Source organism: Herpailurus yagouaroundi, unplaced genomic scaffold (assembly GCF_014898765.1).
Source record: "Herpailurus yagouaroundi ecotype Mexico unplaced genomic scaffold, PumYag 164, whole genome shotgun sequence".
Taxonomy (NCBI): Eukaryota; Metazoa; Chordata; class Mammalia; order Carnivora; family Felidae; genus Herpailurus; species Herpailurus yagouaroundi.
In genome coordinates this window covers 36,796,607-36,821,147 of record NW_024412405.1, presented here as the reverse complement: position 1 = coordinate 36,821,147, position 24,541 = coordinate 36,796,607, and the positions used below count along the sequence as shown (strand labels likewise).

At 35.3% G+C, this 24,541-nt stretch overlaps 1 protein-coding gene and 1 pseudogene across 1 annotated transcript in view; both read right to left on the bottom strand.

The window, feature by feature from the left end:
- Positions 1-24,541, bottom strand: part of DACH1 (dachshund family transcription factor 1) — a 443,609-nt gene that overhangs the window by 324,114 nt on the left and 94,954 nt on the right. The gene's annotated exons all lie outside the window — the stretch shown is intronic.
- Positions 13,545-13,692, bottom strand: LOC121037979 (uncharacterized; annotated as a pseudogene).

Sequence of the window (24,541 nt, the reverse complement as noted above, 5' to 3'; positions counted from 1 at the left end):
TTGTCTATGGGTTTTGTTTTATCATCTTCAAGGTAATTATACAGACTGAAAGGTTGCCTAGAAACGCTTGACTTGGCTAATATTGAGAAAGGGTATTCAACAGAGTTACCACTAATATTTATCTCCCCAGTTCATGTAGCTTATTTCTTTAAAGCAGACATCGATCAACTGTGGCATAACAAGAAAGATGTGTTTATTTTATGGACATTTATTAAAATACCACACATGAGTGAGGACACAGAAAGATACTTGAAACACTAAAGCTGTTCCATAGTTAGATGCTTCAACGTGGATCCTCATCATAACAGCAATGCTAATCAAAGGATATTAAAATTAGCCATTGCACAGGAATTGTACTCCTCAAACTTACCTTGCCACATCAGGAGGTAGACCAAACAGGTATTAAGCTGGTTACTCTGACCAAAGCTAGCAATAAATCTTAACTCTCTTCTTTTTGCCGTGGAGGCAACTGAGGCCCAGAAGTGCAAATCATTTGCCCAAGGTCACAATGTTAGTGTCAGAGGTGGGAAGATCTCCAAGTTAGGCCCAATTTGTCCCATTTTACCAATGGTACCCTTGAGGTTCAGAGACATTCCAGGGCTACTGAGAAGTAGAACTTGGGCTAGAATGCATGTATTCTAACTTTCAATTTGGTGGATGAAGAGGAACTCTTGTAGCCATCCATTTCTACACATGTAGCTTTCCAAACATGAGATACTTCACTCCTCAAATTAATGTCTAAGAGAGACAAACTTGTATATTCAGTCTTCAAATTCAATTAAGGCTGTCCCTTGACTACTTCCTCCTTTCAAATGAATTTCAAAAGTGTTTATTTCAATCATAGCATTAGAAACAAATACATACAAACCCCTACTGTTTAAATTATTATACCAGGACAAAAGAACACAATATAATATTCACTACAGATAACTAATTCGTTAGTTGAGTAGGAGGCAAAAAATTTAAAAATTCTAAATATTAAAGAAAAATGTTAAATTCTTTTAATTCAAAAAACCTAAAATGCCTAAAACAAGATATTTAATAGTGTACTTGGACCTCATTTACTAGGAATTCCCTTTCTATTTCCCACTACTTCAGGGTTCTGAGAGTTGAGCATACACCTCTATCATTTGTCATCAGGTTTGAACTTTTTCAGAAATCTGACAGGCATTAGATTCTGGTTCAGGGTTGGTTTTGCAAACAACGGAAAATTTTTTTTTATTTTGAAAGATGCTATTAAAAGTTGAATAGCCACTATGTCCTAGACACTGTATTAGGAATCAAAGAAATAAAGGTCAAGATAAAGAAAAGGTCCCTCTAAGTGGATGAACTCACAGTCTAATAAGGAAGACTGATATGAAAAGAGATAATTATAGTACAAAGCAATTAGCTTTAGGGTAGAAACAGAAGTGAAGAACTTCAGAAGTACAGAATATTTAACAGAAAAATCTGAACTCCATGACTGGTTTTCTTCTTTTTTTTTTTTTTTTAAATTTTTTAATGTTTATTTATTTTTGAGAGAGAGAAACAGAGCACGAGTGGGGGAGGGGCAGAGAGTCAGGAAGACACAGAATCTGAAGCAGGCTCCAGGCTCTGAGCTGTCAGCACAGAGCCCAACACGGGGCTTGAACCCAGGAACCTAGAGTTCATGACCTAGGCTGAAGTCAGAAGCCTAACAGACTGGACCACTCAGGCGCCCCTCGATGACTGGTTTTCTAAAATAAATAAATAATCATAACTTTCAGAGCATATTTATAAAGTTTGCTTTAAACTAAGATGACCAAATATCTGATTATCATAGAAATGTCAGATTCACGTACATGCTTGCATGCCTGCTTTCCACCTGTGAGAATGACACAGTGAATTTGAAGGATCAGGGGAAATAATGGCTCACATTTCATATTTGTCACAAAAAATTCATACACTGCTGCTGTCTGATTACTTGGTTAAGTAAAATTCAGTGCAATAAACATGAGAAATAGGTATTAAAAGTTCCAGTAACAATGTTACACATGTTTGAAGATTTTTGAAAGGGCTCATTATTGACAAAAGTAGTTTATTTAGCTTGAATAATTAATATTATGCCTCAGTAACTCATAATAAACATGCATTCAATTAAATGTTAAAATATCACTTGAATCAATACATAATAATTCAAGAGTCAGGATCAAAAGAAAAATTAAGTAAAACTATTTTAATGCCCTAAATGCCATAAGCACTAGAGCAAAAACAATAAAAGGATATTTGATTTTTATAAGCATTTTCTTTGGGGCTTTCATAAAATGATGTGGACCAGCGGCCAAGTCCTGGCTCCTAGAGTCTTTGCTATCCGGCCTGAGCAAATCACCTAACCCCACTCCACCCCCCACCCACTCCCCACCAGGGATCACTTTTCCCAATCATTGAAATGGGTGTGACGTCACCAATCTCACAGGTGTATTGTTGAGAAGCCAAAATGATTCTTCAGAGTGCTTTGAAAGTAGTGTCAGTGGTTGATCATCAAAACAAAATTTTTCTATCATGCTTTTCAGGGTTGAATCAATAAAACGCATAGAAAGATGTGACCTCAAGTTCTAAATGAAGGATTTAATTTACAAAATACATAGCAACAAGGTATATATGAATTTGTTTCTATAACTAAAAACTATGTTTCTATTTTAGAATTACGTGTCTAATTATGTTTATGGAAACCTAAACATAAACATATGTTGTTTCCATAAACATAAGTAAAACATAATTATTACTATATGATTAAAAGGAAATCTATATTGTTTGTGGAATTGAGAGCCAATTTGATAATATCAGATATTTTTAAGTTGACCACAAAAGATACAAACACCTGAGAGCAAAAAAGAGGCCCAGGACTGTGCAGTCACTGTCCCTTCCTGTAAATGTAAGTGTGTTAAACAGAGTTTAAACTAGTAGGTAACAACTGCCCAGAGAAATTGTCGGTTTTTCTTTAGAGACTGATAAATACTCATTGTGTGTCAGATGTGATATGTATATGTAAAATAGATTAACAGAGGCAGAAATACACTTTCATGAAAAGGACTAGCAAATTTAATATTTTAAGCTATTGATATTGTAAAAAGAGACCAGGGGAAAACATCTCTGCCTAAAGAAGCATAAGGAGTGAGACTGAGAAACAAAACACAGACATTGCTTCCAATTTGTTTTTAAATGTCACGTACATATAAAGTCCTTCAAAGCAATCAAGAAACTGTAAGTTCAAGTGATAACAGACCTCTATGAAATGCAGTTGCAAGAAACAGAAGAGCGTTTAGGTCCTGACATCTCCCCCACCCCCGAAAAATACCCCCAAATGTGTCGATATAATTATTTAAGTAATAGCCTGAAACACTTTGAAAGGCACCATTTAATGAAAGTACAGTATCCTCTCTTCCTGGGCATGATACATCTCAACAGGAATATCTATCTGAATTCTTAATGGACCTGCTGAAGTTAACAAATAAATGAAAACAAGGAAGTATAAATATCTGCTATATTAAAAGATGACTGAGTGGCATATAATTCCTACTAGTAATTCTGTGCCCATGTTGAAGTTGAAATTAGTACACAGTTAATGCCTGCTTTGAAGAAAGTTATTATGTACCTTCCATACTGCAAACCAATAAACTCCCCCTCCCTCCCACTATGTTGTTGCTAGCCTTTGTCTTTTTTTTTTTCCTGTGGTCCTGTTTAAATTCTCACCTTGCTCTGCCCTTGTCATCAAGTCGTTCAAGCACAAAGCAGGGAGCATGGGGAGTGTTTACTCATTTCCCAAGTCCATTATCTTACACATTAATCACTGGTCTGGAACTTTTGGACAATGCTGAATCTGTTACCTTTTTTTTCCCCCTTTCTGGCTGCTTTACTCATGAATCTGACAGTTCACCAGTTTCAGGCTGCACTTACACTTGATGACCTTTTCATTTGATTAACTATTTTTGTCCCTTAAAACAGTAAAGATATGTCGTTTGGAGTCCAGAGAAACCGTAACGAACTTAAATGCGGAAGATGAAGCCCTTATTTTTCAAATAGTGCTTTTTCTTCATGGAAAGGCGAACCAACGGAGCTAAATCTCTTAAATATTAGTTTGTGAAAATATTTGTCTTTGTTGGAATTGAGCCGGTTCTCTTTCCCACCGCCCCCCTTCCCTCACGATTATTAAGTGTCATTTTCAAAACAAAACAGTAATGAGAAATTCTGCTTAACTTTGGAAAGCAAATATTTTTAAATTTTAAAACAAACAAACTTTTTACTCTCTAAAATCTCCCCAGTTCTTGCATAATATGAAGGGGTTGTTCTGGGAATCCAAAGTTAAGGTTCAGTAATGATTACTAAACCAAGAGAAATAGATGTAAAAAAGCAGGACAGCTGGAGGCTCTTGAACTATAGTTGTCAAAAGATTTGTTTGTGAAACATGCATTTTATTGCCTTGTATGCATGTTATAATGAGGCATGGACAACTGCAACATTACACTTAATGATTGCATTTCTTGTTTCAGCCAGTTTCCTTGTCCTCTTGCAATTAACGTTTTCCCAGATCACCCAAGGCTACTTTGTCAGGAAAAAAAAAATCTGAAATTCACATAAATGAGCAATGTCAATAGTTTAGAAAGAGTTTACTTAGAGAACAAAGGGCCCTTATGAGGCACTAGTGAGAAGAAATGGGGAAAAAATGAGTCCTCACAATGTAAGCCTTTTCTTAAAGAGACTTGTTATCAAGCAGTTCGGGATAGTCCCTCAAATCTGCATTAAAATGCATTTCATTCCATTGACTCATTTGCATTAATTTCTCCCATTATATCTGAAAATGGCTGAATGTCTACCCAACACAATGCCACAGCCTATCACAGGCTACCACGGCGGCCCCAGGTGCCAATTTACTCCTCTTAGTTCTTTTCATTCTGTTTGCTGATTCTGACAACTGGAGTTCTCCTCTCAGTCCGAGGGACTTTTCAATTGGATTTGCTCGTGGTGACAAAATTGTTGCTTTGCTGAGAGGAGGGGGTTCTTTGATTGAGCGTCTATCATGCTGCCATGGGAAAGCGAGAGGCGAATGATTCTCAGTGGCTTCTGATTTCCAGTATTTGTTCAGCATTAGGCCCACTTATCTCCAGAAGAAAAAGCAACATGTAGAAAGAAAGTGACAGGCAGAAACACACTCACTTGCTCGTTCATTCTCACTGCGCTCTGTATTCAAACAAGGGGGACCTATTACACTGAAAGCTCCAGATCAGCCTCACTCAATTATCACAGTTAATCCTTATAGCTCTATAAAGTAAATATTTCATTACAATTTCAAATAAACAGTCACCCAATCTAATGAAGCAAGAACTCAAAGTGGCAATGTCATAGAACTCGTTACCGTCATCAAAGGAAAGGACACAGCCTTGTCTACTAATAATGAAAAAATGGATACTGGCATATTTATGAACTCAAGGGTGTGTGGTGGTGAAGGGTTGCACCCTCCCCCCCTTGGTGCCATTGACCAATTTATCTTTCCAAATACAATTCAATTATCAAAATTCTATTTGTCTTTTATCTTTCCCTTTATTTCTCTCTTTCTCACCCCAGTCGCTCCTTCGTGCTAGTAATCTGCCTCACAGTCCATCATCGGTACACAATGCACTTGGCACATTCAACAAGAACTTTCCTTTTTTTCCATGAACATCAGAGAATCTTGATATGGCGTTTCAAATTCAGGAATCTTACAGAATATAAAGTGATCATTTTCATGATCCATTGTCTCTACATCAATGTTACCTTAACCCTTTATCTTGTATGTCCTTTAATCCTTTGTCTCCTACTCTTACGCTCCAGGGGAAGAACATCTAAAAATAACTCTCATTTCACCAAATTTTAATAATTTGAAAAAAGCTTGAGTTGAATAAAGATAAGTAGATTAAGTCCTTAATCAAATGTTGCATTACCTCTATGCTACTCTCTCATTTTAATCCTAATCTTCAGTCCCTTGGGGAATCATTTTCCCTAAATTATTATTTCATCCTTCTTATTAAATACTCTAATAGTCATTATATTTTCACACTTTTATAATTCACCCTATTGGACAGAAGAAGGTACAACATGTGTAATAGGACCATTTCACCTGTATTTGTTAGAATTTACTCAAAGGGCCGAAGGGGTCCCGTATTATACATTATGACACAAACCTTCTCTAGTTAGATGCTGACTACAACCGCCTCTCCCTTTCTCTCAATTTAACTATGCTCTGTTGAACTATCCTCTAATTATTGTCTCATAGAAGTTAGATAAATGGTCTTTGGCTAGTGGTGAAGATTTGCATTTTTTTTCTTTCCTCTGAGATTCTTAAATACTTATTCTCCTTTAAAATATCACCTGAAATCACTATTGCCCAAACACGTAGGGTCATACAAATCACCGGGGGAGGTTTCTTAAAATACAGGTTTTGATTCAGTAGATCTGGAGTGAGGCCTGGGATTCTGCAGTTTTAAAAAATGTTTATTTATGGGGCGCCTGGGTGGCGCAGTCGGTTAAGCATCCGACTTCAACCAGGTCACGATCTCGCAGTCCGTGAGTTCGAGCCCCGCGTCGGGCTCTGGGCTGATGGCTCGGAGCCTGGAGCCTCTTTCCGATTCTGTGTCTCCCTCTCTCTCTGCCCCTCCCCCGTTCATGCTCCGTCTCTCTGTCCCAAAAATAAATAAAAACGTTGAAAAAAAATTAAAAAAAAAAAAGTTTATTTATTTATTTATTTTGACAGAGAGAGAGAGAGAGTGGGAGAGGGACAGAGAAAGAGAGAGGGAGAGGGAGAAGGAGAGAGAGAGAGAGAACAGAGAGAGAGGGAGAGGGACAGAGAAAGAGAGAGGGAGAGAGAGAATCCCAAGCAGGCTTCACACTGTCAGCGTGGAGCCCGAGGAGGGGCTCCAACTCATGAACTGTGAGATCATGACCTCAGTTGAAATCAGGAGTTGGACACTCAACTGGCTGAGCCATGCAGGTGTCCCTGGGATCCTGCATTTTTAATAAAATCACAGGTAATGCCAATACTGCTGGTCCTAGGACCATACACTGAGAAGACAAGAACTAAACTCCTGTATGGTATTTATAATTTTTTGGTATTTATAATTTCTATAATAAAATCACAAGTAGTGGATCTTGAGAATATTATTCAGAGAAAGCTACATGTATAGTTTTCAACACTGTTTTAATTTCATTAATAAAGATATCTAAAATATGAATGATTGTATTAATAAAGTTTCCTAAAATACAGATTTAAGTAAGAATGTTACTACTGTTATTAATTATACATTGATAATTGAGTGGTTTGATATGTACACATAATTATTAGCTCTTTCCATCCACATGACAACTTTAAAGGCCTCTGCTATTGTGTTACTCACATTAATGAAACAGGCTAGAATACTGAGTCACTGAAATAAAATAACTGGTTCAAGGTAGGGGCTGGTACTCAAGTATTGCCTGCAAATGCACTGTCTGTGAAGTACAGTTCATTTTTTTTTTTCAACGTTTATTTATTTTTGGGACAGAGAGAGACAGAGCATGAACGGGGGAGGGGCAGAGAGAGAGGGAGACACAGAATCGGAAACAGGCTCCAGGCTCTGAGCCATCAGCCCAGAGCCTGACGCGGGGCTCGAACTCACGGACCGCGAAATCGTGACCTGGCTGAAGTCGGACGCTTAACCGACTGCACCACCCAGGCGCTCCCGTGAAGTACAGTTCAAATCAACTTGACCCCCCCGTGTCATTGGATCTCAGTCTATGGCAACATGGACACTTAACACATTTTATACAAGGGTCCATAGTGTCGTAGACACTCTTCTGGGCCTTCTGCTTTCACATGTGAAAGGACAAGCAAAGCTCCTGCCAGCCTGGCTCTGCACTACAAGTGAGCAACTGAACAAATTAGGGAGCAAAAAACACTGAGCAAGAAAATGTCAGATGTGGGTATGTGCCATGAAGAAAATGCTGTAATGGAAACGAGCGTCAGAAAAGTACTTAGGAATGCACATCTTAGAAATAAGTATATTTTCAAATTTTATGTTTAAGATCTGGTATTACTCTTGTTATTATTGGACCACATTAGCAACTTAATTTTCCTTAATAATTTCAGTTCACATAAACCTGCAAACAAGCCTAAGCGGCTTATCACTGGTATAAAGAACTGTGCTCACAACACAGATATGGAAAGACATGTTTGAAGACTGTTACCTTTGGTATCATCTCCTATATATGTTGCTTTCACTGATATCTTAACACTCTCTGAGCCCAGTGTCATAATCTTCATCATAAACATTAACACTTATGTATCATTTTATTTAATGGTTTTGTTGAAAACATCTTACATGTTAAGTGAATTAATAGTACAATAGCTTTGTCAAGTATAAAACTGCTGTAGCCATTTTCCAGATTATAAAACCGAGGCACAGAAGACTTAACTATAAATCCAGATTTATGTGGCTGGTAAGCATCAAAGTTAAGTTTGAAATCTGGGCAGTTGCATTCCAATGTCTGTGCTCTTAATAGTTTGCCTCTCATTCTTGTTTATAAAAAAAAAATGACAGTTATAAATTATTTCCAAGATTCTATTTGCTCACAAATGCTAAAACCCAATGATACTGATTTAAAATATAAAGTCTAAAGGTCAGGCTGTGTTATTGTCTGTTTGGTTTTGTTTTTTGTTTCTTTGGTTGGTTGGTTGGTTGGTTGGTTGGTTGGTTGGTTGGTTGGTTGGAATATTTAAGTGTTTAGAATTATGCAGACCTCTGATTAAAGTTACCCCATTTTTAAATTTTTTTAATATTTATTTTTGAGAGAGAGAGAGAGACAGAGACAGAGTGTGAGAGGGGGAGGGACAGAAAGAGAGAGGGAGACACAGAATCCAAAGCAGGCTCCAGGCTCTGTGCTGACCTGAGCTGTCAGCACAGAGCCCGATGCGGGGCTGGAATTCAAGAACTCTAGAGATCATGACCTGAGCTGCAGTTGGACACTTAACCGACTGAGCCACCCAGGCACCCCATCCCATTTTTAATTAGAGATTCTGCATTCCTTCCTTTATATACCTTTGAAATCAGGTAGATTTCAAAAACAGAAGATTACATATAGAAATAGTAAACCTAATAATCGATCATTAAGATAAAAGTGTCACATATGTAATTTACAAAGGCTTGTGCTCCACAGGAAATACTGGTCAGAATAGTTAGCACTATATGATTCTTTAATGCAATGGTTGGATTTTAAAAACAAATTAATCTTTTAATAACATTCAGTGTTTAGAAGATTAAACATGGATGACTTAAGTAAGAACATCATTACCACTATGAATAATATTAATAATTAGCTGCCTTAATGTACACTTCATTTTTCACTATTTTTATTCTCACAATATTTAAAGTCTCCAGCAGTTCATTATGTTATAGTAATAATACAAACCTCAAAATTATCACATACACATACACCCTGCTCAAAGAATTATAATACACTTAATTGTATAAAACTGTAAATTTATGTTATAACTTAAATAAAGAAAATGTCCCATAAAAGCACAACAAAAGAGAAGTGAAGGCAGTGATGAAGTCTCAAAATGTTGTTGCCTTGAGATATGTCAGTTTGATGTCAGTTTGATCTGTTTCACTCCACACATCTAATAATTGCCTGGTCTAGTTGTGCTTATACAGGTGCTTAATCTATGCTCAACACATGAAAGTTTTCATTTTACTTTTTTACTCTTTAGGGTTTGAAGATATGCCAATGCAGTAAATATGCGACTACTCCATCTCCGGTAGGAGAATTCTCTGTAGACTGATTTCCTAGGCACCTTGATAGCTGTTTACATCTTGAAATATATTGGTCTTTTGGTTTTAGTAACAACACTGTAATTGATTATCTTTTTAGATCTTTAACCACGCCTCCTTTTTTCACTGAATCCTCTCCTGATTTTCCTAAAAAGTAAATACTATTCAGAGTTTCATTTTTAGCTCTTCCCTCTCTCTCTAAATCACCTTTTCCAAGAATTCCCATTCATTCCAATTTTCAATTTCCAAGTAAGGTGCAAAGTGGTCCCCCCATTGATATAAATACCGTTAACTAACTCTGGACACCACCATTTGGCTATTGCACACTTATCACAAATACATTTCCATGAATTGGTCACCGTTTCCCAATTCCGCTCCTCCTTTTGTATTCCCTTTCCTGCTGAACCATCCATCAACTCATACAAACCAGACATTTGGAAGACATTAACTTCTGACTTCACCTGCTCCTTGCATCTCCTCTCATTAACAAACACCTAATATGTGATCATATTCCACTAGTTCTTTCTAGCCTTTAAGGCACTGTTACATCCACTTCTCCCTCTCCATTCCTGTGGTGACTGTCTTAGCAAAGGCTCTATTTATTTGCTACCCAGACTGTTAACAATAGTCTCCTAACTAGGCTTCTTGCCTCTGTGAAAATTAAGAAAAGGAAACATCACTAGGGTGGAATCAGGTTTGGCAGGGGGCGCCGTCATGCCCTACGACTCATTGTACATTGCAGACCCAACCAGAAGAGAGAGACCTACTTGTGCCTTGCCTGTCAATACTATTTTACTATGGCAGCACAGAGTAGGAAGGCTTCCTCCTCCCCCCCTGGCAACACCCCAGCAAATGAGAGACAATCACAACTCAGCCAGTCAAAAGTCACTATGCTTCACACTCCCAGTTTATACCAATGGACTTTTTTGTTTGTAACAGCTCCTCCCAACTTCCTGCTTTCCTCTACAAGAGTGCAGTTCATCTCCTTTGCTCCTGGGAATTGACATACCTTGCATGTCCTGGAGTACAATTCTCTGTTATTCTTGAATACACCCATCTTTTGCTGGTAAAGTAACTGGCAGTTTTATTTTGAAGGTTAACACCTCCAATTGTACTGCACTTTCCAACTGGACCCCCAGTTGGCTGCTAAAGTTTTGCTTATGCCATGCAAATTTGGTTATGTAATGTGCTGTAGTAAGTCTTTCTCATCCGTAATATTTCCTCATTGCTTTCAGAATATAATCTAAACTCCATAGACTAAATGACAGCCTTCATGATCGGCCCTGCCTATCACTCCAACCCATCTTTAAACAGCAATAATAATAGTTGTCATTGCATGTGCCTGGCACTGTTAAAATGCTTTTATATACCATCTTATTTACTCTTTCTATCAACCATAGGAAGTGGGATTTGAGACCCCCAATTTTACCAGTAATGTTCCCAGATTTAACTCATCGAAAATCACTGGATTAGAGAATAACAGAGCCTGGGGCTAAAACAGGTTCAAACTAACAGTGAGGTCCTTACAACCACTTTTCTACCCCCACCCCCCGCCCCCCCAAATTCCCTCCCCTCTTTACCTTTTTCCCTTTCTGCTCTCAGTTCTAATCCAGCAGTTTTCAACCCTCGAGGTACATTAGAGTGTATAATCACCTGGGAAGGTTTTAAAAACCTCAGTGGCCTGGCTTCACTCATCTCTTAAGATTTCTATTTTGTTAGTGTGAAGTAGGGTCTGGGCATCCGTATTTTTTAAGAGCAGCCTAGATTTTTCTAGGGTGCAGCCAGGTTTGAGATATGCTGCCTAATGAAACTGAATTATATATAGCTACACGAAACATCATGCAACCTCTTTATATCTGATCCCAGTGACTGTAATTCTTTCTCCCTATGTAATTGTGTACCCTGGATGTTTGAGCTTCCTGCAGATGGAAGTCGTGGATTGCTTGGATTTATAACTGATGTGACTGGTGGGCAGTAGGCCCTCAACAATAACTGATAAAATAAACACATACGACTTGCTGATTGCTCTTACAAAGACTTTGTAGGAATTAATATGAATACTGAAATGTAATGTTTTGAAGTCCCTTAAATTTCCCAGAAGCTAGGAAAGAATAAAAGCCCCAAAGAAAATGATTTTAATACATGAAATTATTTACACATAAAAAGTGTCAGTATCTTCCTGCAAAAAGGTCTTAGATGAGGACCAAAAAAAGTTATTTTTCAAAGTTTTGTAGTGATTAGCATCATGCACAATGTACATGAAAACTCACAGGCTAGAATGATAGAGTAAGATAACAAAGTCAAGGAGAGATCTTCTTTTCTGGTTGAGACTCCCCTCCCTTCAGATAAAACAGATCATAAACACTACACCTTTATGCAACTTCCATTTTTCCCCCAGTGACACTACATTTTCCTGATGACTAATTACTTAATCATTGGGAGACTAAAATATCATATTACTTGGCAACTGAAATATCATACTATTTGACATTGTTTATCAGTAAACTAACTTAATTTTATTATTGATACAATGATTTAAGTTTCTATTATAATCTGGGCTATTCCTATAATTTTCACAAAGGAAGAAATTTAGAAATTTTAGCTTATTTACATAAGGTTTTATGAACATTTTAATAAGATCTAAAAATCCCATCTCTCTGCTGTTATGTAAAACGAAAAGCTAAGTTATAGTATTTTGAGGGGTGATTTGGTGGGGGGATAAAATACATAAGAATATAAAGAGAATCTGAATGCCCACATAATAAAAATTAATCATGGTGAATTGCTTTGGGGAGAATCATACACTTGACCCACATTGAAGACTGAAATATTAATCCATTTCTATGACAGAGATCAAGCTTCATAGTCGCTTTTTATCCTCCTCATAATAGAAGCAACAGTTGTAAACCATAATGTTATAGTTCAAACAATGCCCCCCCTAAGACTTCAAATTTATTATAGCATTCATCTCCAAGACAAAAGACCTGGTGTAGGAAAAAAGCTCTTTTTAGCAAAAAGCATGGTTGTTATTTATGGCTCAGATGCAAAGAATGAGTTTGGGGAATTTATCAGAGATGAAGGTATGAAATGTTTTAGCTTGTTCTTCTCTCTCTAATCCATAAACCATTTTCTCAGCCACCCAAGTGAATTCTAATGGAACAGGAATGATGAAATAATATTTTCCTAGCCCTTTAACACTTTTTCTTCTGTGTAAGTTTCAGTGAGATGAGAAGAATGTGATTTCTTAAAATTAAGGATATTTTAAGCAGCAGATAAGCAGTATTTTCCAATACTATGTAATTTAGTCCCTGGGGCAAAATTCAGCATTTTTAATGATAGTGTAGTGTTTATGTGTTTAATTCTGAAAATCCCTACTATTACTATTAGTATTATTATGGGCTATCATGAAATTAGAATATCAGAATAAGCACATTTTCACTAAAACTATTTCAGTAATAGAAGTCCCGTTATTGCCTCTGAAAACTCAACAGTGTTACTCAACCTCTTTTATTTGAATATTCTTAATCATTAGCTATACCTGCATCAGCACTCCTTAAAATAAGACATGCCATCATCAAAACCAAAATAACTTATGGATTTCCTATTGCCCATCCTTTCTTTTTGAAATGAGTATAAGGCCACAAGAGGGGTGTTTATTTCTCTAATGATCAGGACTGGGAGAAGCCTCATGCAGGTAGGAAGGTGTGGGATATAACAGGAGGTAATGAAAATTCATTCTTTATACTCACATATTGCTTTCCTTAGGACGAAAACATATTCAATAAATGGGAGTGGGGAAAAATGCAAAATGTACAGTATTTGCCCTCAAGAAAGTAAAATGTTTGTAGTTTGTGCACTTTTACACTTGATCTTAGCCAAAAGGCCGAGAAGCAATGTAGTTTATGCACTTTTAAAAGTGTTATAAGAACAGCTCTATGGTGCTGAGCACAATGAATGAACAATAAAGATGCCATTTGTTTTTTTCTTTCCTAATTCAAAAAAAGACAGGTAATTTTAGAACAAAATAAAGCAGCTGGAATAAAATATGGAATAATCCTTAAACTGAAAACCTTTCCTGGCATTGTTTGATAGATGGTATACTGCTTCTATTGTTTGCCAAATTCCATTTAAATTGCTCAAACAGCTCAAGGAAAATGTGGACTCTATCTGGACAGTTTTTAACATCATAATCACTGGAATTAAGAACAACCCACTGCTGAGTTATTTGCCATCATGCATTTCGATTGCACATTTGCTGAGTGTTGGTGCTTTTTCTCCCCCTAGTTTTGATACTATAATTCCTTTGCCACAATTTTCATCTGTATTAGACTACTTTAGCTTGACATAGAAATAAAAGTTAATTAGTTTCTATGGCGACCTATGCATTAAACATTGCAGTTCTTTCAGATTTGTAAATACATTCCAACTTAGTATTCAGAATGCAATGTGTATAAGCATTCAGTACAAATAGTGTGAGTTTGTTTGCAGTTAAGATAGAATAGGGACTTGAGCCAGATGACATAATTCATTTGAGTATACAGTGTCAGTGAAAGATGTCCTAAATTTGACATCTATGTGCCTTTTACTTATATTTAAAGCCACACACGTCTTTCCAATATTTTTTCTAAATGCTTCTTAACAATTTAATACATATACTCTACACAAAATATCTTAAATTTTTCTAGGTTCATTTTAGGTGCAAAGTGCTAAATAAGGGCCATTTCACTAAGCCAATAGAGTCTGGACCTTTTTCTCTAAAAAGTAGTTTGCAAAACTTTGTGCACAATAAAAACACCTGTAGAACTTCTTTAAAAGTACGAATTTCTCAGTTTCACCTCCAGAATGTGAAATTCAGCATATGTAGGATGAGACCAATGAATCTACACTGTTATTGTGCACCCTAGTTGATAATAATGTTTGCGTTGGTAGGATCACTTTCATAAAACACAGAATGTAAATCAGATACTCTTTAACCAAATGTAGCCAAAAAAAAAAAAAAAAAACTTTTAAGTTATCAAGTTATCAGAATATCACGATTTTAGTACTCTTGTGAAACATTATTTCTTATAGTGAGGGTATAAAAATCAGGCTTCTCACACCATTACTCTAATTTTAATTTCTTTGGAGCAATAAATAATATTCTTCATAAAGAAATCTTCCAGAAAGACCAAATATATCAGTTATTGATTGAAATTAATAACATGTGACATGATCCTATGCATAAAGACCTTTCACAAAAAGCAGATGATTTACATGAAAAAGGAGGCTAAATTTTACTATCCACTATATTCTACAGACAATATTCTTTCTCTATCATGGGAAAGGCAAGCTGTAATACATTATGCTTTGGGATTCTAATCAGAAACCTATAAACAATGTATAACTTACAAATGCCCTTCAGTGCATTAGAATACTTTTAGTACAGCTTTAAAATTTTAAATCAATTCTGCCATTCACTCCATATTATTTATCTTCAATTTCTCCATATTTTAAATGTCACTGTGTCATATTAAGTAATAAAAAGTTTAAAAGATTATAACCTGAACTTGGCAGATATTCACTTTCATTATTAGGCCTGAAATCCTTGCCTTCTTCTATTTTCACTACCAAAAGAGTCTTACTTCTGAGTTTTGCTGTTTTCATTCTTAAATGCAATGAAATCCTGCATTCACTGAACAACCTGAAGTATCATAATGCTGCTTTAAGCCAATTCTAATAGTAAGTTAATAGTAAGTAAATCTAAAACACTTGGCTCTTAATAGAACTCTTTTGTCACCTATCTTTAAAACTATAATATTTTGGTAGTCTAAATCATCCTTCAAATCTATCAGGTATACCACTTATATGTCCCATATTCCAGTAACATTTCATTTGCTCCAATCTGAAGCTCACAAAAGAAAACAGGCACTCAAAGATTGGTTTTTATATGCACCATAGGTACAAATTATAACTACATTATATAACAGGCTTTATTGTAAGAAAGTGATCCATACCAAATATGCTTGGGTGGTAAATATAATTTCTTTTCCCAAAACGTCCCCTTAAATAAGTGTTGTTTTCATTAACTTTGTCCCTGTTGTAATGGCGATAGGAATCTCTGTTAACTAAAGCTAGTAAAATCCATGTAAATATTAGTAATTCAAGACTGAGAATTTTATGGAAACAAAACTATGGACAGAATATCCAGGTGCCTCTGTCCAATATAACACAGATCTTTCCTTGACGACATGGTTTTTGCCGTAACACTGCTCTCATTAGATTGGAATTTGTGTTACCTTCCTTGTACCAGGACTTACTAATAGGATTGCTAGCAATTATTATACTGAAATGAAATCAGCACAAACTATTAGATCTGTTTAAACAAGTTAAAAATAAACCTTGATTAAATGTTCTTTTATAAGAAGCTGCTCATTAGGGCTACATGGCCTTCAGAAAAATTGGTGTTTCATTAACATCAAAGAATGTATTGCATTTAAACTCCCTAGCCTAAAAAGTTATGTATGAAATAAAGTTTTAAAAATATTTTAGATAATGAAATTTTAGAAAAGATCTTACTTATGGTTCTCGGTTTAGTCAGTAGAAAGAAATATACTCTTAAGATAGTATTAATAATGAGATTACAAAGAATACCACCACCAGCAAAAGCAAAAATAAGCAAAACAAAAAAGTCAAAAACTTTGCTAAAGTGATCAAATGATAAATTTCTTCTAAACTGAGGTACAACTCTGTTATGAAATAGCTGAGTTAGAAAGTCATTTCGGTATTTAAATGCAAATAAAAATTTACTTTTGCAAAAAATCAGCAACTTTTGAACCATGGTAGCATTTATATGACTCTAGAAAGCAGAAGTATACCTTCTTAGAAAGCAGAAATCACTTCTCCCCTATAACAATGAATCAATAAACTACTTTGACCTGACTTGGTAGAAATTGTTCTGTTGATGATAAATGACCGAAAATAATTAAGATATAATGTTGGTAAATGTAAGTATAGGGCCTACAAAGTCATAGAAAGGATTTGGGTGTATTTCTTGTCATTTTCCATCTTCCTATCTCCACACCATTAGGCACATACATGCATACAAATGCACGCGTGCATGCGCACACACACACACACACACACACACACACACTATTTATCCCACTAGAATAAGATGAATATTAGTTGTACAATACTTGAGTAAAGGTGGGCATCATCTCCACCGTTGAGGATGGGTAAAGGATAAAAAAAAAAAAAAAAACTATTCCAGAAATGAACTACCAACTAAATTGTCAAACATTGAAATTCACAAAAGCATACTAACTAAAGTTAACAGCAGATCGATTCATTTATAGATTCTAATTTACTACAGTGCTCAAAGTTTTTTAAAACAAGATTTCATTTTTCTGAACAGTACATGTATTATTCTGAACAAACCATGCAGTAATCACTAGTGTAATTTAATCTCTTCATATAGACTGATCTCTATAGTATACTTGCCCCGTGCCTACACAGTAATATGAATATGTTCTGGTGTTTTAAAGGAACAAACCTCCTAGTTTAGGTAATTAAAATTCCTTAATTAAACTTACTATGGCATAGACAATGCATTCTTTATAAATCTGTGAGCATGCCTAAAAGCAACAAAATCACACTTTTGTTAAAGCATTTGTGTGTATTTTGCACAATTTTTAAAAGTTTAACCTCTGTAGATCAATGTGCTTCCTTAAAAGACTTTAATAAATTAAAGTGGAGAGAGCTTTTTTTCACCAGGCAGAAAAAGCTGATGAGACAGGTTTAGTTTAATCTCAGGCAATAGAAGTCATTAACCATTCTCTCAGGGATTAAAATATAGCTTGCCCTTTTCTTCTCTCACTTATCATTAGCATCACTTTAATCTCCTAGCGTTTCACACTGCTATTTTAATCATTACTTACTGCCTTTTGACAAGTGCAGAACATGCTTTTTCTCATTGAGGCAATATCCTGGTTTTAGCTGACAAATGTAGGACATAATGTAAAAATATCAAAGTGACATCTCTTAAACACACCTTCATCATAAAAATCTCTAAAGTTACAATATTCCTTTGTCTAGTATTTCCATGAAAATTATCATTTGAAAGGTTTATATCTTAAACAAAGAAAAAAAAAGTTTCTTCTAAATACAACAAAAACTAGTTTGGAAAAAATATTAAACTCATAATGAGACCCCAAAATGCACACATAAATATTAATCTTTTGCTCTGCAATAGTCAGGAACTTCCAAATATTTACAAAAGCAGCCTGCTGTTGCATTATAACTTTGATAACAAAATATACAATATTGAAATGTCTACTCCATTACCATTTGATGCTTTTTAATTACACAAAATAGTACATACATCCCAGGTTGAACCAAAATAAAATACTACATTGATTATGCCTAATTCTATTATTTTTATAATACCCACCACATGTGTGCTGATCAATAAACATTAAGTGATTCTTAAGAGAAAATTTAGATGGAATGATAGTTACAGTCATATTAATATATAACATCTGAAAATCTATTGAGAATGCTACAACTGAACTTTCTGTTACACTTTCTAAATTGTTATTTCAGATACTAGAAAAACCATATGATGTTTGTTAATGTTCTTTTATCTAATGACATTTAGTCTAATTTATAGAATCTCATCAATCTAATCTTCCTAAATGTGAAGTGGATAACAAATTTGGAATGAGTCTCTTGGGATTCAGGAATTTAAGTTTTATATTGTCCTTAGATATAAATATTATAAGATGAGAAGATATTCCAGCCTCTTTATAATATACTATTTTTACTCAAAAGTAAACCATTGAAATATTTGGTAATTATAAAATCTGACTTTTAAAACCAAAGTACCAATTTTTTGGTAACGATCACTCACACTTGGCCCCAAGCCCTTTAATCTAGTCCATCTGTAATGATCTCACAGTACTTTCAACCATTATTTAACTGTTAGAAGAAAAAATATGTCGCACTATATGTTTCGACAATAAAATCCCTTCTTAAGCTTCACAAAGCAGAACAATTCATTATTTGATCCCTTTCCAGGTTCAAAGTCTGTCTTATTACAGTACTTCAAAGAAATATGTAATCAAAGACAAACAGCTGTGAAAACAATCTTTTATTACTTTATTATCATTGAGAATATATCTTTGGAGTAAACCAATGGAAATGGAATACAAATAATCCCCATTAAGGTAGTTGTTTTGCATTAGTTCACAAACTATGCACAATTATCTGTAAGGTTTTAATTTTATTTCTTATAAATAGATTAATGGCACAGTCCAGTCACTCTAACGTCTGTCAAAAAGAAATGAAACAACAACAAACACACACACACACACAACAAAAAACAAAAGAACAACAACAACAAAGAGTGGGCGGCTCTAATGTCAAACAAATGTTTTTAATAAACAAATTTTCAAAATGATATTAAGTGATGTGACTCTCTGGATTAACATTAACCTGAAGTGAAATCATATTCTCTGATGCTCATGCTAATCAGGGAGAACTGCAATATTGTTCAACTACAAATTGGTATACACATAATTAGAATTTAGTACCACTTACACTCTCTTCTGAAAACAGACACAGAATGAAGCAATTACCCTCTAAGGTAGTAGCTGCGTCACCAAAATTATTCCCATATTTTAGGCATCACACAGTAATCTGGTTATGTTTCTACTTCTTAGAATGCAGGGTTTCTATCATCAATATGCAAATAGATTGGAAAATATAACACAAAGTGTTCAATCTGCAGGCTGGTAAGACACTCTGCAGGTGTCAGAGTAGATGTTTTGCCAACCCCTACAATAAAGAACATGCGGAGGCAGGAGGAACAAATATCCCTTGAGCGCATATTATACGATAGAAAAGTTATACATTATTTCATGTAATTCCGACACCATATCGCCGAGGAAAGCATTATCATGCACATTTTAAAGATGTGGAAACTTAAAAAACTAAGTAACTTTTGACTCATTTCTGGGTTAACCTAACTCCAAAGTCAACGTGCTCTTGCATTAGACCAGATACCGTCTATGCTAGAACAAACTTTCTAGGTGCACGTCCTCAAATGCTCTTACAAGGCACTACATTCTAACAAATCTAGCATTTCTTTAGCAGATCCTAAGGCGTGACTACATAGTCAGGGACAAAATGGTTAATCATGACTATCTACAAAGCTGAACTGATGATTCATTAATACAGGCCACAATTAGAAAGACAATTGTCTCTACAGTTCTATGAACATATTGGTAGGCCAAGAGCCTCACGACATCGCTCTCACCAAAAGATACGACGGAAAGATGCAAACATACCACCTCACACTGACAAACCAAAGAAAATGGAAACATAAGTATCATGAGACTATGGCCATATAGGCAAACAGTTAATTAAGCTTAGTACATGAATTTTGAAAAAAATAGTGGTACATCCACTTCATTCTTCTGATAGCTCAGTACAATCTTAAATAGTTTTAATATCTTTGTATTTGTTTAAAAGTCTCTGTAAATATAGGTACATGCACACATACACATACATATTATACAAAGACACATATATGTTAACTACACTATAGTAAGTTCTTTTCTACTTACAGATAACATGGTCTTACTCGAAAGTGTAAGTCTGAACTGAATATAATTGTTGCAGGCTTCCCTCGATATTAATAAGGTTATCTGAGGGCCACTTAGAGAAAAGAAAAAAAAAATGAACAACAGGTAGTAGGTGAAAAGAATTTAATTAAAAAACAAAAAACAAAAAACAGGGGCATCTGAGTAGTTCAGTCAGTTAAGCATCTGACTTCGGCTCAGGTCATGTTCCCATGGTTTGTGGGTTCAAACTCCGTGTCAGGCTCTCTCTCGCTCTCTCTCTCTCTCTCTCTCTCTCTCTGCCCTTCCCTTGCTTGTGCACGCTGTCTCTCTCTCTCTCTCTCTCTCTCTCTCTCTCTCAAAAACAAAATACACGTTAAAAAAAATAAAAAGTAAAAACTTTTGTCACAGGTAAAAACTAAAAAATCACTTTAGCATAAACATTGTATCCTCTATTTTAAATAATATAAAAAAACAAAATTCCTAGAAACTGTGGCCAGCCAAGTGTAGAGATACTGAAGGAAACGGAAGTGCTTATTTGAAGTCCTGATCCGTCAATTCATAGTACAGCTTGGTTCAGTTTTACTGGTTACTAAATAAACAGTATCAGAATTGGAAATGCATTTAATGCATGACTCAATTTCCATAAAAGTTAATTTCCTGACTTTTCAGTTTGATTGCATCAGAAGTTATTCAGTGCAGGAGGGCAAAACAAAGCCAGTCGCTGCAGCTTTGGAATAATTAAGTAGTAATTTGACCAAACATTTCCTTCCTTTCTGTGTATTTCTCAAGTCACTATTACACTACAAATTTTAGCAGAAACATTTTTAATGGGCATAATGCATAAGGGAAATAGTGCATAGCACAATGTTTCACAGTCAGGGTAGGCAGCACCATCATGAGACCACTTTTTACTGCTATCTTTAGATGTACTTGAGATAAACTTTTGATTTTCAGGCTTTGGAATCTTCAGATTACAGAAATGAAAGTCACCATCCTCAATTTTCACATCCAAGCCCAATTTATTATTCAATAGGAAACAACCTATAGAAAATTATGTGAATAGTGCAATATTGTGACTTCAGATGTTACGCTAATGCAATGTTTTGTTAACATATTGACTTATGAAGATCAGACTGGTTAATGTCATTCCACTGTTTCCAGTTTGGATGATGCTATAATAAGCAATAAAGAAAGGAGGACTATCAGTCTTTGAATTCCCATAGTCCTGGATCATTTGCCTTGGTTAAAAATGTATCATTCATAAAATTATGTGAAAAGATCTTGTACAGCTTTTGCTTTTTAACTTTTTTGAGAGCACTTTCTTAAATATAATTTCATTTCATTACTGAACAAAAATTAAAAGTATGTTTGAATCTTTTTGCTCAGATGAAAAATTGGTAAAAATTGGAAGAGAATTGGAAAAATTCTCCTCAACCTCCCCCAAACATACTCTGCTGCTGCCTTTACTTTGCAACTCATTGGTAAATTTTTTTAGTCCTTATCATTCACCTACACTAAATGACTTCTCATCTGACTTGATCTGTCTGTATACCTTGTTCTTTCTTCAATATTCCCTACTCCCCACCCTGTCTCAGATACCTTAGACTCCTCTTGGCCTACAATGCAAATATGGAGAAGAATCCTCAAAGCTCTCCAAGCCCTGTACATTACTTTTCTATCTTAATGATCAACCAAAATTTTAATATGTATTCTTTTCACCTCCTGTAGTCCTGTTATCAAGCATATTTCACTGTCTTACTCCCTGGGTTTACAAAAGTCACACTTTTGTTATTTATTTTGTTATTTTTATTATTTTTATTAATCTATTTGAGAGAGAGAGAGAGAGAGAGAGAGAGAAAGAAAGAGAATCTTAAGCAGGTTCCACACTCGGCACAGAGGTGGGGGTGGGGCTCGATCCCAGGACCCGAGGATCATGACCTGAGCCGAAATCAACAGTTGGACGTTCAACTGACTCATCCAGGTGCCCCATCCATTTTGTTACTTAGAGGTATACTTCTTCTAATGGAGGAGAGGGAGCTCAAAGGGCACTGACACCTACTTTTGGAAGACAGTGTAGTATAGAGAACATGAACATTAGAGTCAGGCCGTCAGGGGTCATACCCTATCTCTATCAAGGTATTTTGTAACTTAATGAGTCTCAGTTTCCTCATTACTGAAATGGGTTTAATGATATCCACATCATAGAGTTATTATTAGATTAAATGCACAAAATATGCAAGTTTTTCATAGTATATTATAGGCGCTATTCAAAAAGTATCATTTTTCCTCTTCTAGGAAATAATGTATGAATATAAAAAGGAAATATTCTCAATTATAATATCTTAGGCTTTTAAAATCTATGTAAATCTGTATAAATGACAGCATCTCTTTGTGGCCATCATTTAAAAAATAAAAACTAATCCGAACTAATCTATACAGTCCAAATTAGGACTGTATGATTCATTAAGTTCCTATACTAGATTTGCTGACCTCTGCCAGCCATTTAAAATTTTAAATATTTGGGGGATGATGCACCTGGCTGACTCAGCCAGTAGAACATGTGACTCTTGATCTTGGGGTTGCAAGTTGAAGCCCCATGTTGGGTGTAAAGATTACTTAAAAATAAAGTTTAAAAAAACAAATAAAATAACATTTTAAATATTTGCATACAACACTGGCTTTCAGTGTATATAAATTACATAAATCAGTTACTTAACTAGACCTTGCAAATCAACTAGTTAATCCTCCAGTTTACAAATGAACACACTTAATTCTATGTTTATTTATTTATTTCTTTTATTTTTTTTATTTTTGAGAGAGACAGAGCATGAGCGGGGGAGGAGCAGAGAGAGAGAGAAAGGGAGACACAGAATCTGAAGCAGGCTCCAGGCTCTGAGCTGTCAGCACAGAACCCAACACAGGCTCAAACCCACGAACTGTGAGATCATGACCTGAGCCAAAGTTGGACGCTTCACCGACTGAGCCACCCAGGGGCCCCAACAGCACACTGAATTCTAATAATTTGCTCAGCCAGTAACAGCCATTATTAGAAGCCAGGTTTTTGACAATCTGTCTTTGTTTCTAGTTTTTTTGATACTTTAATTTTTGTATAATTCAAATGCAATTCATATTTTAAAGATATATACTTTATTCATCCTCTCCTTTGACCATAGGGCAAATGTTAAAGAAATGAAATCCGTAATTTATATTTTCAAATTTTCCTTCAGTGACCGCTGGGAGCACTCAATAGTTCTTTAATTAACATTCCATGGATTATAGCTCCAAAGTGTTGACCAAATGCCTCCAATCAAAAAAATAAAATAAAAATTAAGTTGAAAATTTTGTAAAACTCCTAGCATCCAAAGACATAACTTGTTTTCTTTTCTTTTTTTTTCATTTTTTTTTATTGTTTATTTACTTTTGAGAAAGACAGAGAGAGCAAGAGTGGGAGAGGGGCAGAGAGAGAAGGAGACACAGAATCTGAACAGAGCTCGACGAGGGGCTAGACCTCACTAACTGTGAGATCATGACCTGAGCCAAAGTCGGATGTTTAACTGACTAAGCCACCCAGGTGCTCTAACTTGTTTTCTTTATAATAAAGTTTGTTCATGATTAAAGTGTCTCTTACAATAAAAGTAATGTAAACTGCAACTTTTTCTCTACTAATTTAGGTCAAAATAATATCTCTTGAGGCACACAGTAAGATACAACAGAATTGCATGTATTTATCAAGTCCACTTTAAGACTATTTCCAGAAAATATAACTTGGAAAAAGAAAACATTTGCTCCATTACACTCCATAGAATTGTTATCCTAGGAGCAACATGGATCTAACATGTTGGGTCTAACATGCCACTCATTTATGAGATAAAAGAAAGTAGATACTAGAAAGTTGGAGTTTTGTGTGATATTTTAATTTTAGCATTTCAAGTAATTTTAGAGAATAAAGTTGCTCCTATCTTTCAGCAATAGTTGGATGCCATCTGATAAAATTTAGCACCGATGCCTTTTCTTCTGTCGCATCTAACTCAACCTTTCTTAGAGTACACACATAGTGAAAATATAAGAATTTAATATATAAAACAAAGGGCTAAATACTTTAAATATGTATGAAACAAGTATAAATTAGAGAAAAAGTTTGAC